General features: G+C 34.8%; 1 long non-coding RNA gene across 1 annotated transcript; it reads left to right on the top strand.

The window, feature by feature from the left end:
* The first annotated feature begins 3,251 nt into the window (after positions 1–3,251).
* LOC127325571 (uncharacterized) lies at positions 3,252–4,788 on the top strand. The gene is made up of 5 exons (XR_011754558.1): positions 3,252–3,299; positions 3,530–3,665; positions 3,758–4,061; positions 4,146–4,339; positions 4,456–4,788. It is a non-coding gene; the product is annotated as an uncharacterized lncRNA (long non-coding RNA).
* The last annotated feature ends 8,145 nt before the right edge of the window (positions 4,789–12,933 follow it).

The following is a 12,933-nucleotide window of genomic DNA, read 5'->3' on the forward strand; positions in this document are numbered from 1 at the left end:
CCAACATTGGATAAAGCAGTCAGGTTTGTCAATGTTTATGGGAAGATAGCTGGGTTTGCAGTCATTAAAGGAAGGAATTACAAATCAAGAAAGATTACACTAGAGTGTAACAAAGGGAGAAAACAGCGAACAAAGGACAGTACTGAAAGGCAAAGGAGACGGAATGTTCTAGCCAAAACAGATTGCCACATGCATGTTAGAGTGAAATTAGTGGGAACTAGCTGGCAAATCATATCTTGCTCCCTTGAGCATAATCATGATTTAGCACCTTCTCCTTTACTGACCAAATTCTTCTTGAGCCACAGAAACATGACAGAGGAGGAGATGTTGCTATCTAAGTTATTGCAAGACATCAGGGTGAAGCCACAGCGTATAATGACTATATTCAGAAGGTTAAAAGGAACATTTGGGAATATTAATTTCGGGAAGAAGAAGATTGACAACCTAAAGCAGGCTGAAAGGAAGTTGAAGAAGAATACAGACATAGCATGCACTCTGAGTTACATTGAAAAGATTCAACTCACCACTCCAGGTTTTTGCTGTAAGATGGATATCGATGGAGAAGGTGCAGTTAGATCCATATTTTGGACAGATTCTAGATCAAGGTTGGATTACAAGCTTTTTGGTGAGATAATATGTTTTGATACAACATACAGCACCAATAAATACAATATGCCATTTGCCTCGATTATTGGAATCAATGGTAATGCGAAAATAATTGTTTTCGGATGGGCTCTTCTGAAGGATCAGACAGCAGATACTTTCCAATGGCTGTTTGAGAGTTTTGTTGAAATCATGGATGGGAAGAAACCGAAACTCATTTTGACTGACCAAGATGCTGCTATTCAAGCTGCAGTCAGCAGAGTTTTTTGGGATGCTTTCCACAGATTCTGCATTTGGCACATACTTCAAAATCTCAGACAAAACACAAGTGTGTACATGTCAGAAAGAGAAGGAATGGAAGAGACAATAGTAAGTCTAATCTTGGATTCATTACACATCTTGGAATTTGATACGGGTTGGAAGAACATGCTTAGACTGTGCTGACCATGAGCACTTGAAGAGGATGTGGGCATGCAAGGAGATGTTTGTGCCAGCATACTTCAGAGGTAGTTTCTGCCCCTTCACACGCTCAACTGGACGAAGTGAGAGCTTCAACTCAAACTTCAAGGAATACGGTCTTACGAAAGGATACAATTGAGAATTTCCTAAAACAGTATGAGCTTTTCTAAGAAAATGTTATAGAAATTGAGAATGTAGACCGGTTTCATTCTACTCAACAGGACCCCACATTTTGGTGCCATCAGCCCGTCGAGCGTCATGCAGCAAAAATTTACACAAGAGGGATTTATTCCAAGTTTCTTACTGAACTTCTGAACTCAACAGCCTTTGGTGCAACTGAAGTTGTGAAGGACAAGTTATACGAGCTGAAGAAATTGTTCAATTACAAGAAGCCAGAATATAGAAGAGATATGTTCACTGTTTGTGTAGATCGGCAGAATCACCACTACGAATGTGAGTGCGGAAAGTTTGAGAAAGATGGGATTCTGTGTTGCCACATATTGAGACTGTTTACTCAGTTTGATGTTGTCAAAATACCCACTGAGTATATAATGCCAAGATGGACAATGACATTCAGAGAGGAAGAATTAGTGAAACAGAAACAGCAAACTATTGAGATCCAAGGGGCAGAAGCATCTTCAAGTACCTTGAGATATGCAATGCTTATGAATAGTGTCAATGATGTTTGTGCTGATTTAAGCCGGGATGCAAAAAAAGAGCAGGCAGTTCCTTACAGAAGTTCATAAATTGCACAAAAGGTTAATGGCTGGTGATATTGAGGAAACTAGAAGTGATGACAACTCAGTTGTTCTTAAAGACCCACCGGTAATAAGGAAGGGCTCTGCGAAAATACTTCATCCAGTAACTAAAGTACTGAACCCTGAATTGAACAATGTGAATATCTGGGTAAATGATGATGGAAGTGTTTCCAAACCAGTTGAACAGTCTAGTTCCAAAAAGAAGAATGCGAAGAAGCGGAAGCCTCAATCAGATCCAGTAAATGTTGTTGCAGAATCTAGTATGAAAGATCCTCCTGTATGCAATTCAATTTCAGTAGTCAAAGGAAATCGAATGAAGCCTCAATCGGAGAAGAATTCTAGGAAGAAAAAGAAAACCTAGAAGCCATGATGAGAACAGAAAAAGATTTTGTTTTATTTGATGTGAAGGTTTTTGAAAACTTGATCAGATAATTCTTCCAGTAGTAATAGTTGATTTGGTCTGTACCTTGATTTGTTCAAAGTGGAGGGGATTCATGTCCAGTACAATAGACTTGTTCTAGTGTGCTGACAGTACCATTTATCCTATAATTGTTTTTTAATTTACCTTATATAAATATTTTTATGTTTGATTTGACAATGCTGTGATTGCAAAATGAACTAGTTCTGATACTAGTGTCGATTAGATAACAAATGTTTATGTACAGTTTTGCTTATTAAAATAATTATCTATAGTTGCTTCTCAGTAATACTCAAGAATTGTTGATTTATACTGCTTACTGTGTGTAGATTGCAAAAATGACATTTGTTTCCCATTGCTTACTGTATAAGCTTCTCAGTTATCTGTAGAAACTGGTAATTTGTTTTGCTATTCTGTGTAACTTGTAAATTATGTAACTGTTTGCCATTTCTTACTGAATGTAGCTTGATGTATGACATGTTCAAAACATTGCCATGGTACCATTAAAAAAAGAAGAGACATTCTTTTTAGAATGGTTTTCATATTCAGTGTGTAGACAATTAGACATATGTTAAAATGATTTAAAATACACATTTAAAATAGATTTCTCACGCATAGTGCCTTCTAAAATTTTCCACACCGCATAGTGCCTTCTAAAAAATAGATCACCGCATGGAATTCTCATCACCGCATAGTGCCTTTTATTCTTTCTAACCACATGGAGCTTTCTAAAAATAGATGACCACACACTAAGTATTTTTTTCTCACCGGTTAGTTCCTTGTAATTTTATTTTGACCGCATAATGCATTCTAAAAATAGATGAGAAGATGTCTTGTAATTTTTTTTGACCGCATAGTATTATCTAATAGGTGACCGCATAATTCCTTCTTACTTTTCCTCACCGCACAAATGTTCTTCCAATTTTTTCTGACCGCATAGTTTCTACTAATAATAGACATTTTTCCACTATATATATGACTACTCGTCACCGTATCAAGTCAGTTCATCATATCTTCTGCTGGTGTTCCTTTTGTGCTCCTTGTGCTCCTTGTGCTCCTTTGTAAGTTTTTGGTTTGTTCTTCTATTTTTTACATACTTTCTTCTAATATTATATCATTTTTCCACTATGAAAAAAATGTCTACTCGTTACCATATGTTGTCACTTCATCATATCTCTTTGCTGTTTTTTGCTCCTTGTGCAAATTCAGTTTTTGCTCCATGTGGTACTTCTAATAAGAACTTTTTGTATGATCTTTTTTCTTTTTTAATATGTTTCCTTTTTTTGTGTAGCAAAATTCACTGGTACACTGAAGTTATGGCTGCATGCTCGGAATGCTCGCAACCCAGAAACTTGTGTACCCGGCCTTCTAGATATTGTACAGAGTTTTCTATCAAGATGTTGCCAGAACATTTCGAAGAATATTCTGTACGTATTTTGTTATAAAAGTTATCATAAATTTATTTCATAAGTAGTTTTTTTTGTAATTATCTTATTTGTTCTTAAAAAAATCTATGCAGATTCTCCCTTGCTGTTACTATACAAGGATTAAATTTTTATGCCCATCAAAAATAATGAAAGCTGTAGATAGACCAGCTCCCCATTTGGACGCACCTGCTGATGACTTTACAACACATCATCTATTATTGGATGATTGTGATACATACTTTTCCATAGAAGGACCATATTATTTGTCCTTGTTAGAAGCATTTCGTATCAATGTTGGAGATACAATAAAATTTACATGGGATGAAGATTACGACATCTTTAATGTCTCCATTCTAGCCGGAATAGATCAGCCAAAATATTGGTTTGGATTCCCTGGTAATTTTATTTGAATTTTTTATTTTATTAATTTACAAAAATTTGTTTTTTTCACTACTAATTATAAAACATTTTTTTTAACAGAGTGCAATAATCTACCCACTGATTGTGATGAAGCGTTTTATAGTACTTTTTTCACGGAAGCAACGGATGTTTCCCAAGAAGAAATGAACAGAATTGTCACTCGCTATAGGAAGTATATGAGGAGTCCGCATTATCGTAACGATGCTCCTAATTTCATTATTCACGGGCTTGAGAGTAATGAATACACCAACTGGGTTAGTATTTCTTTTTACAATTGTTGTTATCATTCTTATTTTTAAAATTTTCTTCTAGGTTTTTATTTGTCATCATTAGTTTTGAGAAAAACATTTTTTTCTTTTTGATTTTGTAGGTAGTTCCATTCGAAGCTATCAAAACTAATGTTGTTCTACCAAGGCAGGGCGATGCTATTTATGTACACAATCAATATTCTGTCGGTGGAACTTACAAAATAAGAGATGATGGCACTATCATTTTCCGTGAACACTGGTCTGATTTACGGGTGGACAATAGCATATTCCATGGAGACTTATTCATTGCCAGGGTGGTGGCAAATAGAAATTACATAGGACTAGATATTTTAATTATTTAGGAAGACAAGGATTTTTTCTATTTGTACTAGTAGATTTTTTCTCTACTATTTTTTGTAATAATTTTATCATTTTTTAGATTTTTATTTCGAGAAGACTAGTATTTTTTTTCCAACTTGTAATAATTGTTTTTTTTAGTTTTCTTCATATAATTTCAATGTGTTTTCCCACACATGTTGTTCCTATAGAAAAGATCACATTTATCTTTATTTTATTTGTTGTCCCCTTTAATATTTTTTTTGTTCTTTTTTCTAAACCCTATGTTGTTGCTTCACAACCCCTAGTATTGTTCCCTTCATATCATAAATGTTTGTTCCATGCAGTACCTAAATTTGTTCCAACAGGGTATTTGTCTTTTTGTTCCTTCCAGTCTTGTTGTTTTGTTACTTCACAACACTAGTTGTGTTTTATTCCCTTCATCTTATCATATTGTTCCATGTAAATCACACAGTTGTTCCAACATATCTTTCTTCCGACATATACTTGAAAAAGAAAAAAACAATCGTGAAATTATTGTTTTGTCATGAAAGGAACAAAATGGTTACCTAATTAGAACAGTAAAAAAGCAATAATATGAAAACGGATTCTTTGCCATGAACGATCTCCTACAATGCATAAAAAATAATAACATGGACGGATTCTTGGCAAGATTTTTCAAAAACCATGTATATATTCTTGGCATGAACACATTATTTGCATGCACAGATTATTGGCATGAAACAAATTATAGTCTTGAACAAAATAGAATTCAACCATGGACATACTCTTTGTATGAACAAAAATCCCATGTTGAACCAAAAAAAACAACATGGCGGCTGACTTAGAAGAATTTCTGGTTCCTTGTGTTCTGCTTCATTCGTCTACAGCGAAGGCGGCTGAAGGTCAGTACCGTTTCTAGATTTATTATGGAGTACTTGTACTGAAGTGTTATTACTTCTTCAGATGGCACAATTACTCTCCTCTGCCCTTTTTTATTTTCTTAACCTACATCTTGTTGAGGCATAAAAATTAAGTAATAAGACCAGATATTGTTTGCATGAAGGATTCTTGGCGTGAATGGATCATTGGCACAGAACGGGGGGTAGCTAGTTCAAACAAAAAAAAAAGGTAATCATAACAAAATTTAAATGACCTTTAGTAAGAAAAAAAATATTCTTGGTATTAAAAAAATTGGACAAATTTTTTTTGGCTTTAAAAAATTATGAACGTATTTTTGGCTTAAAAGTTAAAAAAGAAACCATGATTTGTTATCTACCTTGAACATAAGAATTTAAAAATATGAAGTGAAAAACATTTGACATTTCAAAAATAGAACAATTGAAAACAATAATATGAAGCAGGCCACCAGTAGCATTGCTAAATCCTATAGCTGGCATATACAAACATAACAGCAAGTAGCATTGCCAAATCCTATAGTTAACAGGGATGGAAAATTAACTGCAATATTTTCATAATCTGATAGAGAAAGATGATGTCAGCCACAAGTAGCAAGTGTCAGTAACATGGATATAAGATGACAAGCTGCACATGAAAGCAACATCCCATACATATATACTAACATTGCAGTTCATTCAGACTTACCCATATTGCATATTAGCAGTACTTAACAGGGCATACAAACATAACAGTCCATTCCTAATAGTCCATACTTAGCATTACTTAACAGTCCGTACTTAGCATTACGTAACAGTCCATATTTTAACTAGATTACTGAAAGTCCAAACATTTCAAACTAGCACAACAATGCTATCAGAAATGCTACCACCAAAAATGCTACCACTGGTACCGTTGTCACCGTCTTCATTGGTTGAGGTACCGTCGCCACCGTCTTCATGGTTCCAGGGGGTCGATGAGAATCCAAGGGTAATCACCATTCCTATCGACAGAGAAGCAGAAGTTGTAGATGCTACCTTCTTCTAAGCCGAACCTCCTGACAGCCTTCGCCCAGCCACTTGTCAGCATTGCCCTCTTTAGATCTTGTCCCAGCCTCATCTTAACTTTGTAAGACTTGTGATATCCCGCACATTGGACTGGTATCTCAATTGCATCATCTAGGTACTTCTTGAGGTACCTCTGTGTGAACTTTGCGGAAAATTCCTTGCAAAATAGAAACATTGGAGAAACATTAGGAAAGTATATTTGTATTCTTCCTAAAGTACTAGTATATTTGTCTGCTTCTTCACATCAGGAGAAGAGCCACAACTAAAAATTACACACTTTGAAAGAAAAAACAAAAGATTACATAAAGACAGAGTGCTGGCCGTATATAAACTACTAGAACATGATGTGTAACAATGTGATGATCATATGGAAAGACAGATTTAGTCAATAATAATAAAGTAAATACAATATGTGTGTACCAGTCCTCTGCATGGTTTTAACAGATCAACAAAGTAGCACATGATCAGCTAAAAGGAAACAACAACAAATAACTAACCCTACAGAAGCACTCCTATCTCAGGTATACTGCCCAAACCCATCCATGCAAAGTTGGTCGATTGTAACTTCTATATTTTAGCAAGATGACATACTAACACAGGAAAAACAATACCAAATGTCTCCTCCCAACAAGCAAAGTAAATCTCCAACTGCATGCCCAAAATAAACATTTTTGAAGCAACAAAAGGTTTATACAGAGTGTGGGCATAAATCAGATCAAAAGCACCACAAAAGTAGCAAACTAGCAGTACCTAGTATTTTTTCAGAAATATATGCAAAGGAGTTAAAATAAGTACAAACCATTTTGCAGTTCTTTTGAATGACAGAAGATTTGCTCATCCTGTACACATAATATTTGAATGGTTTTCCTGGGTACTGACGAACCAACTTTGTGAGGTCCTTGCATTGGTTTTCAGTGAGTAGTAGGTCGTTTTCCCAAACACAGTGCTTATCAAACTTCTTGTTCCCAGTTTCATGCGGTCCTGCAGATAATAGTTGTACATGTGAGAGACATATCTGTTTATCTCGTAAAACGACATATTTGTAGGCTTCTGAGATAGATACCCCTACGAACCAGCACTGGCTGCACTGGCTGCTGCACCGGGATGTCCATGTCCGGATCACTTTCCATCGGCATCTCCTCTTCACCATCAGAGAGGACGATAGGATGTAACTCCGTGCTCCCCACCTCCATCTCTGGAATATAGCAAGGTATTAAATAAAAACAATGATGACTTGATTTTTTATAACAGATTAACATACATGGTTTTGTACAGATTGTGCAAGCTGTTAAAAAAATGAGCTCTACAATTTTGAAGATGCACAGTCCAAATGGAAAAGGTTGATTGAAATACAGACATAGAGTAGAAGAAAGAGATGGACTAAAACATCAAGTCACCACTGTTACTCACTGGGTGACTTCTGGTCTTCTGAGTATTGATAAAACTACATGTTACTCACACATAAACAAACTTGATTTTGAGGTGGACTAAAAGCATCATGCTTCTGGTTCTAGGCACACTAGATGACTATATAGAATTTTGGTTCTAGTCAAGCAGAAAAGGTAAGACACACAAACAAAAAGAAAAAGTAACCAATGAGTGGTATAAAGGTCAGAGCAAATAATGCTCCACGAAGAAATAAGATGAACAAATTATCTTGATTTTGTTTTGTTTTACATTAAATATCTGAGACAGAACAGCAAACTCTCCTAGTGTCAACAACATATCAAAAATTCCATGTGTCGCAATCATCCTTTTTATGAGAAATGAGTGATTGTGTCATAAAAAGGATGCAGATGCAGATGCAGATTCATCCTTTTGGTTACAGTACAAGAACTGCTGCCTCTAAAACAAGCATCTGCTGGTAGGGCAGGTACATACTCAGAGTCAGCCAAGGCGACATCAATGAAAATAAATAGCCAGAGGAGAAAAAATGTGGCTGAGACTATCAGTGATGCTCTGCCAAAAAATGGATTGGTTTGGCATTTGATACACCAACTACACTCAGTAGATGCCTGCCATGCCAAGAAGCACATCATGGTCATAGATTGTATCTGTATAATCTATGAGCATAAGGCTTTAAGACAAATCTCTGTCTCAGACTATGTTTAGTTGCTTAAATTCAGCTCATAGAAGTCTTCCTTATCCTATACTTTATGCAGCTCAAGAATTTTTTTTGGGGTTGACTACGAATGCAATCCATGGTAAATTCTAGAAATAGATTGGGCAGACCACATGCCCAATACCACATTAACAGAACATAAATTGTATAGTGGGTTCCCAGTTCTCATTGCACAATAAACACAGTAACCGCACTAGAAAAAATCTACATGTGCTCAGTGATAAATAGTATAGCAATTGCTACCCAAATTATACGTATCATCATATTTAATGGATCATCAGTAGGAATGCAAAATCCATGGGCACGGTATAAGTGGCCATCTCCATAATACTTTGAGCATTACCATGGATCATCGCTAGTAATTTCTATGCTAATTTCTACAAATTCGTTGGGGTGGACAAGGAAATGGAATCCATAGTAATTTCTAGAGGTGCTACTCATTTGAACAAACGGACTTCCTTATAAAAAAGAAGGTAAGGATTTGGAAACCACCAAATCTGCCAGAGAAAGCACCGTCCCAAAATCTAGAAATGCTTGTCAATGTGGATGGGGAGGAGCGGCCAACCAGAACCTAGGAAGATCCCCGTGCTCGATGTCGCGGTGGCACCGGAGATCCAAGAACTCGCCCTCTCTTCGCCTTGTCCCCTTCGCCTTGTCTTCGCCGGAGAGACCAAGAACCCTAAGAAATGAAGAGACGAAAGGAGATAAGAGACGCGAGGAGGCATATATATTTTCGTTTTTTGCAAAACAAACCCTCAAGTATTTGTGTCTGAACATTGCATCCTTCCACCTACTCACCGTAGTTATGTTTCTGTGTTTCATTACCAATTAACACCCATGAACAATTATTTGCATTAACAAAAAAACAACCATTAAAACGGATTATTTGCCTGAATAAAAATCCTACATTTAACAAAAAAATTGAACCATGAACGGATGTTTGGCATGAATGAATTATTTTAGACAAACAAAATTAAAAAAATGAACGAATTATTAGCATGAACGGATTATTTTTGCATGAACAAAGAATTCAACTATGAAAGGTATTATTAGCGTGAACGAATTATTGTGATAAACAAAAAAAAACTGCCACAAATAAAAAATGAACCATGAACAGATTTACTCTTCCCTCCCACCCCTGTCAAAAACCCATTCATGTGCCAAAAAAATGGATGAATTCTTTTGCATGAATGATCTCCTACTTTGAATTAAAAAAAATGAATGGATTATTCAAGAAACATGAATTTAATTATGTCATGAACTGATTTTTGGCATGAAAGGATTTTTGGCATGCACGGATTATTAGCATGAACGGATTATTTTTGCATGAACAAAGAATTCAACCATGAAAGGTATTATTGGTGTGAACTAATTATTGTGATAAACAAAAAAATACTGCCACAAATAAAAAATGAACCATGAACAGATTTACTCTTCCCTCCCACCTCTGTCAAAAACCCATTCATGTGCCAAAAAAATGAATGAATTCTTTTGCATGAATGATCTCCTACTTTGAATATAAAAAAATGGATTATTCAAAAAACATGAACTTATTTCTTGTGTAGCATTATTGGTCTGACCTTTATACTACTAATTGGTTACTTTTTCTTTTTGTTTGTGTGTCAAAAAAGACATTAACAGATTATTTATAAAAAACTTTGAACGGATTTTTGGCATGAACGGATTTTTGGCATGAACGAAAAATCCTACCTTGAACAAAAAATCGACCATGAATGAATTATTGGCAAAAACCGAATTAGCTACCCCAGACAAAAAAAAAGTAAGACATGAACGGATTATTCAAAAACATTAACTTAATCCTATCATGAACGAATTTTTGGCATGAACGGATTTTTGGCATGAACCAAAAATCATACCTTGAACAAAAAAACAACCATGAACGTATTATTGGCAAAAACTGAATTAGCTACCCCGGAAAAAAAAATAAAAAGTAAGACATGAACGAATTATTCAAAAACATGAACTTATTCTGCCAATGAACGGATTCTTGGCATGAACGGATAGTTCGTTTATTTTTTGCATAAAATAAAAAAAAATGCTACCTTGAACAAGAATTGAACCATTAACTGATTATTGGGATAAAAACCCAAAAAATCATGCTTCAACAAAAAAAATGGACCGTGACACAAATCACTCTTCCCCCTTGTTTAATAACACATTCATGTGACAAAAAAATGAACGAACTATTTTGCATGAACAAATTCCTACCTTAAAATAAAAAAGACATGAACACATTATTTGGGAAAACCATGAACAGATTTTTGGCATGAACGGATTTTTGGCATGAACGAAAAATCCTACCTTGAACAAAAAATCATGAACGGATTATTGGCAAAAACCGAATTAGCTACCTCAGACAATAAAATAAAAAGTAAGACATGAATGGATTATTCAAAAACATTAATTTATTCCCATCATGAACGGATTTTTGGCATGAACGGATTTTTGGCATGAACCAAAAATCCTACCTTGAACAAAAAAACAACCATGAACGTATTATTGGCAAAAAACCGAATTAGCTACCCCAGACAATAAAATAAAAAGTAAGACATGGACAAATTATTAAAAAAACATGAACTTATTCTGCCAATGAACGAATTCTTGGCATGAACTCATAGTTCGTTTATTTTTTGCATAAAAATAAAAACCCCCTACCTTGAACAAGAATTGAATCATTAACGGATTATTGGCATAAAAACCAAAAAAATCATGCTTAAACAAAAAAATGAACAGTGGCACTAATCACTCTTTCCCCTTGTTAATAACCAATTCATGTGACAAAAAAATGAACGAACTCTTTTGCATGAACAATCTCCTACCTTGAAATAAAAAAGACATGAACAGATTATTTAGAAAAACCATGAACAAATTTTTGGCATGAACGGATTTTTGGCATGAACGAAAAATCCTACCTTGAACAAAAAATCAACCATGAACGGATTATTGGTAAAAAACCGAATTAGCTACCCCAGACAACCATGAACGTATTATTGGCAAAAAACAGAATAGCTACCCCAGACAAAAAATGAAAAGTAAGACATGAACGGATTATTCAAAAACATTAACTTATTCCTATAATGAACAGATTTTTCGCATGAACCAAAAATCCTACGTTGAACAAAAAAACAACCATGAACGTATTATAGGCAAAAAAAACTGAATTAGCTACCCCGAAAAAAAAATAAAAAGTAAGACATGAACGAATTATTAAAAAAACATGAACTTATTTTGCCAATCAACGGATTCTTGGCATGAACAGATAGTTCGTTTATTTTTTGCATAAAATAAAAAAAACCCCTACCTTGAATAAGAATTGACACATTAACGGATTATTGGGATAAAAACCCAAAAAATCAAGCTTCAACAAAAAATATGAACCGTGACACAAATCACTCTTCCCCCTTGTTAAAAAACCCATTCATGTGACAAAAATAATGAACGAACTCTTTTGCATGAACAATCTCATACCTTGAAATAAAAAAGACATGAACAAAATATTTAGAAAAAACATGAACAGATTTTTTGGCATGAACAATCTCCTACGCGTATGATGATTTTGTTGAGAGCAGACCTGCATTATTTGGGAAAAAAAGACATGAACAGATTATTTGGGAAAACCATGAACAGATTTTTGGCATGAACGGATTTTTGACATGAACGGATTTTTGGCATGAACGAAAAATCCTACCTTGAACAAAAAATCATGAACGGATTATTGGCAAAAACCAAATTAGCTACCCCAGAAAAAAATAAAAAGTAAAGACATGAACAGATTATTCAAAAACATTAACTTATTCCTATCATGAACGGATTTTTGGCATGAACGGATTTTCGGCATGAATCAAAAATCCTACCTTGAACAAAAAAACAACCATGAACGTATTATTGGCAAAAAACCGAATTAGCTACCCCAGACAATAAAATAAAAAGTAAGACATGAACGGATTATTGAAAAACATTAACTTATTCCTATCATGAACGGATTTTTGGCATGAACGGATTTTTGGAATGAACGGATTTTTGGCATGAACCAAAAATCCTACGTTGAACAAAAAACAACCATGAACATATTATTGGCAAAAAAACGAATTAGCTACCTCGGAAAAAAAATAAAAAGTAAGACATGGACAAATTATTAAAAAAAATGAACTTATTTT

The sequence above is a fragment of the Lolium perenne genome, chromosome 3, assembly GCF_019359855.2.
Source record: "Lolium perenne isolate Kyuss_39 chromosome 3, Kyuss_2.0, whole genome shotgun sequence".
NCBI lineage: Eukaryota > Viridiplantae > Streptophyta > Magnoliopsida > Poales > Poaceae > Lolium > Lolium perenne.